The sequence below is a fragment of the Gekko japonicus genome, unplaced genomic scaffold, assembly GCF_001447785.1.
Source record: "Gekko japonicus isolate JY-2015 unplaced genomic scaffold, Gekko_japonicus_V1.1 scaffold4596, whole genome shotgun sequence".
In the NCBI taxonomy this organism is placed as follows: Eukaryota; Metazoa; Chordata; class Lepidosauria; order Squamata; family Gekkonidae; genus Gekko; species Gekko japonicus.
The window spans coordinates 22,115-26,482 of NW_015162611.1; the positions used below are offsets into that span (position 1 = coordinate 22,115).

At 53.9% G+C, this 4,368-nt stretch overlaps 2 long non-coding RNA genes and 1 pseudogene across 2 annotated transcripts in view; all 3 read right to left on the reverse strand.

The window, feature by feature from the left end:
* LOC107106352 overlaps window positions 1-127 on the reverse strand; it is a 1,720-nt gene extending 1,593 nt beyond the window's left edge. The window contains exon 1 of the long non-coding RNA XR_001482362.1: window positions 105-127. This is a non-coding gene — a long non-coding RNA (uncharacterized LOC107106352). The remainder of the gene's footprint in view (window positions 1-104) is intronic.
* LOC107106350 overlaps window positions 1-4,368 on the reverse strand; it is a 49,303-nt pseudogene that overhangs the window by 5,596 nt on the left and 39,339 nt on the right.
* LOC107106351 lies at window positions 576-1,930 on the reverse strand. The gene is made up of 3 exons (XR_001482361.1): window positions 1,850-1,930; window positions 1,516-1,729; window positions 576-605 (listed from the first exon to the last, which is right to left on the reverse strand). It is a non-coding gene; the product is annotated as an uncharacterized LOC107106351 (long non-coding RNA).

A 4,368-nucleotide genomic window follows, 5' to 3' on the forward strand; every position in this document is an offset into this window, starting at 1 on the left:
CATTATGACTATTAACAGTTGGACAGATATCTCCCAGGAACACTTGAGGATAAGGCCAGATATCCTTGCTTGAATTGGACATACCTGGAGGGAACCCCCCTCACCTGTTCTGCCTGCCTCTTCTCCTCTGCCTGACTCAGGAGGAAGCCTTCGGCCAGGGCCACCGCCTGGGAACTGGTCTCCGGCCCGCATTCTCTGACCCAGCCCTGCATTTTCTGGGGCAGGAGAGTCAGGAACTGCTCCAGGATCACCAGGTCCAGGATCTGCTTCGTGGTGTGCCTCTCTGGCTTCAGCCAGAGGCTGCAAAGTCCGTGGAGCTGGCTGCAGACCTCTCGGGGCCCATCAACCTCACGGTAGCGGAACTGCCGGAAGCGTCGACAATCTACGTTTGAGACTGCAGTGAGCTGATCACAGATATCTGGCCCCCGGCCTTCCCAGAATTCAACACCACTCCCGTCTTGGGTGGATTGGGGGCCTTTCCTTGCTGTCTTGCCAGTTCCCGGTCCTTCTGGGTTCTGCTCTTCCATCTCCTTCCCGTTCTCTTGGGTCACCTCTGACTGTGTAAAGATGCTTTTAGTCACTTGGCTATGAAGAGAGGCTTCTCCCTGGGGTGAAGGAGAGACACAGACAGCAACATGGAAAATAAAAGAGAATCGAGATACACCACTATTACAAACAGTGTTCCCTCTCAGCTAAGTGAGTGTGAGCTAGCTCAGTTTTTTTAGCCTCCAGCCCACACATGTCTCAGCTCAGGAAGGAGGGCTCCAGAGCAGACTAATGTATGCAGTAGCCAAATCTCCCGCTCACAACTTTAACGCCAGCAGCTCACAAAGTAGCATTTTGCTCACAAGACTCCATAGCTTAGTGGGAGCATTGCTCACAAACCTTCACATGCTCAGGAGACACATGAGAATTGCTTTGGTGGATCAGAACGAAAGGGCTTCCTGTGGTTAAGAACATAAGAGATGCCAATGTTGGATCAGGCCAAAGGCCCATCCAGCCCAACACACTGTATCACACAGTGGCCAGAAATACCAGGTGCCATCAGGAGGTCCACCAGTGGGGCCAGGACACTAGGAGCCCTCCCACAGTTGCCCCCCCCAAGCACCAAGATGACAGAGCATCACTCGCCCCAGAGCCCATATCTATACCTTGTGGCTTCTTGTGGTTTGTGGACCAGGGTTAATATCGTTTTTCTATATTACAAACCAAGGTATTTGAGATATGCCTCCACGGTTCTTTGGGAAAGTTAAGCGTCTCTGTTTGGCTCTTTAAGGATGTTCACAATCTTAGTCTGAGATCGGTGGACAAAGGAAAACAGGCTGTTGAGGAGCAGGAACTCTCCCTCTGGGCAGCTGATGTGGGGCAGGGGACGTCCTACTCTGGGGGAATCCCTCTGCCGAGCGCACAAGGTTGCCAACTCCAGGAATCTGGGGCTGGAGCCTGGGGAGGGGAGGATAGAATGGCCTAGAGCCCTCCCTCCAAAGCAGCCGTTTTCTGAACACAAACTGATACCTGCAGTCTGGCAATCAGTTGTCATCTGAAAAGATCCCCAGACTCTTCCCGGACATGGGCCTCCCTGCATCAGGGTGATGGTATGTGACCGGCACCAGGCCGCAGGTGGCCCCTGGACAGTCGCTGACTGGTCCGCAGAAGAGCATCGCCGCCGTCTCTTCGTGCCACCAGACTGAAGGGTTTCACAGCCTTAAGAGGTGGCACCTTGAATGTTCTGCAGGATTGGAAGCCACGGCGCAGAGCGAAATTCATTCCAGCCTTGCAGCAAAGAAGGATCCCCTCCCCGCTCCAAAAAACTACCCCCTGAATCTCTCCGAGAGAAACCATCCCATACCTGAGGAGAGGGCATAGTGGCTTCTTTCCATTCTATGCTAAAGAGGACACGATCCGGAATGTGACGCCGATGCTGTCCCACTGCCTGTCAGGGAGGGAAACAGATGGAAGAACTTTCATCCCTTGTGCCGGCTTTTACCGGGACGTCTTGCCTCCTTCTCAACTAAAGACATAAAATTTCGGGGGATTTTGAAGGGCCCTCCCACACTGTTTTTCTTTCCCAGAATAAATGAAAATTGGGGGAGGGAATTGAAATATGTGCAACGGTCACTTTTCTTATCAAGCCTAAAATTCTCTCACAGATATAACAATATAAAATGCATCATTCATAGCCTAGCATGTACATTTCTACTCTTTGGCCTATACATGAAATTTTAAAGTATAAATATCTTTGTTTTCTGTAAACAAGCTGCTATACCCTATGATACCACAGCGCAGTCTGAGAGGTAGGGGGGAAATTTAAACTTGAAGGTAGAGAAGCAAACTCTGCAGTAAACAAAAATCTAACCCCCCCAAAATACACTGGTAGGACAAAATGAGCACCTGTAGCTTTAAGCAATCGATTTCCCCAGTGGCAGTTGCTAGGCAACCACAGTGCTCCAGGCTGGGCTTCCCTGAATAAAAAAGCAGGGGGAGAGGGCAGGGTCCTTTCCAGGCCTATTTTTGGCCTTTGAGGGAGGACTAATTGGAGCCAGGCCTGACGAGGGTTGCCAGCTCCAGGATGTCTCCAGGTCGTTCCTGGAGGTTGGGAACCCCAGTCCCGGAAGCAACCTCTGCGGGACTTGATGCACTTCGACTTCCATGACTCAACTAGGCCTGGCTGGTTGCTACTCTTCAAGGATAGCCACTTGATGATAAATGCAGTAAAATAAATAAATAAATAGCCGTTACAGCTTCAGGGCAGGGCCCAGGTTCGAATCCCCATCTGCTGTGGAAGCTCACTGGGTGATTTTGGACCAGTCACATCCTTTTAGCCAAACCTACATCACAAGGTTGTTGTGTGGATAAAAGGGAGGGGGGATAATGTAAACTCCTTTGGACCTCACTGTGGAGAAAGGTATAAATGAATTGAATGTGAAATATTGGTGATCCCTGGCCCGAAAAATATCTGGTTGTCCTGGTGGGACTCTCGGCCAAATGACCTCCGTGCCTTGCAGGGCCGAGTCCAGTTCCGCAGGGCCTATAAGACCGAGATGTTCCCCCAGGGCTACGGGTGAGGGCAGCAAGGGAGGTCCTTCCTTCCTTCCTTCCTTCCTTCCTTCCTTCCTTCCTTCCTTCCTTCCTTCCTTCCTTCCTTCCTTCCTTCCTCTCCCCCTTGGGGGTAAGGATAAATCTGGTTTTGGAGGCCACCTGAATGGGTATTGTGTTTGTGTTCCTGCTTTTCACTTATTCTCTTTATGATTGTTTTCCAAACATTGTACACTGCCCTGAGTCCCAAGGATGGGGGAGAGCAGTTTAGAAAGGGAGGCAGATGAATGGTAGGTCGGGTGAATGGCTGAGAAGGAGAGAAGGAGGCAGGGAAAGGGGAGAGGATGTGGGGGCTGCCCAGGGGAGGGAAGGAGGAAGTACTGTGGGGAGGGGGGTACAAGGGAGAGGGAGGAGGGGCTGCCCCAGTCAGACTCCCTCCTGACTGGAACAGTCTGCCTCGGGAGGTGGTGGAGGCTCCTTCGCTGGACGTTTCCAAGCGGAGGCTGGACGACCATCTTCCGGGTCTGTTGTAGGGCTCTCTTTCAGCTGTGCTCCTGCAGTGGGGGGGGGGTTGGACTAGGTGACCTGAGAGGTCCCTTCCAGCTGGAACCTTCTAGGATTCCTCTGGGAGAGGGTCAGTTTGGCACCACAAAGAGACCCAAAGGACACCCACTGGACTCCCGCTCTGTTCTCAGGGAAGCTCCTCCCCTGCCAGGAGTCTTGTTGGTCCTGAAGGGGAGCTCTTTGCTGCTGCTTGCCCTTTTGGGGACAGTCCAGGCTCCCTTCAGCCACAGAATGCAGGGAAAGTCCCCATTCACGCAGCCCTTGGGGGAGAGATCTTGGGGGGGGGGGCTGTTGTCCTAATGACTTCGAGGGTCTGCGGGAGAGAAGCAGAGATCCCCTTCGAGGGAGAAAGGAAGGGAGTCCCCTGGCTCGCCCACCCCGCACCCCCCCCACCGTGGACATTTAGGAGCCCCCTTGCAGCGCCCCACCGCCGGAGGTCTCCACCCCGAGGAGGGCGCTGCTGCTGGGACCCTCCTGGCTTTGCAGGGGGGGGGGGGGGAAGGGGAGGGTACCCTCCCACCAGTGTTCCCTCCAAGCTGAGCGAGTGTGAGCCAGCTCACAGGTTTCTAGCCTGCGGCTCACGCATTTCTGTCTCCGCTCAGGGAGGGAGGGAGGGCTCCAGAAGAGCGAACTGATTCCTGCAGCAGCCCAGTCGCCGGCTCGCCGCTTTGATGCCAGCAGGAGCTCACCAAGTAGGGTTTTTGCTCAGGAGACTCCACAGCTGAGAGGCTCCGCAAGGGGGGGGGGGGGCGGGACTCTCCGTCTTCT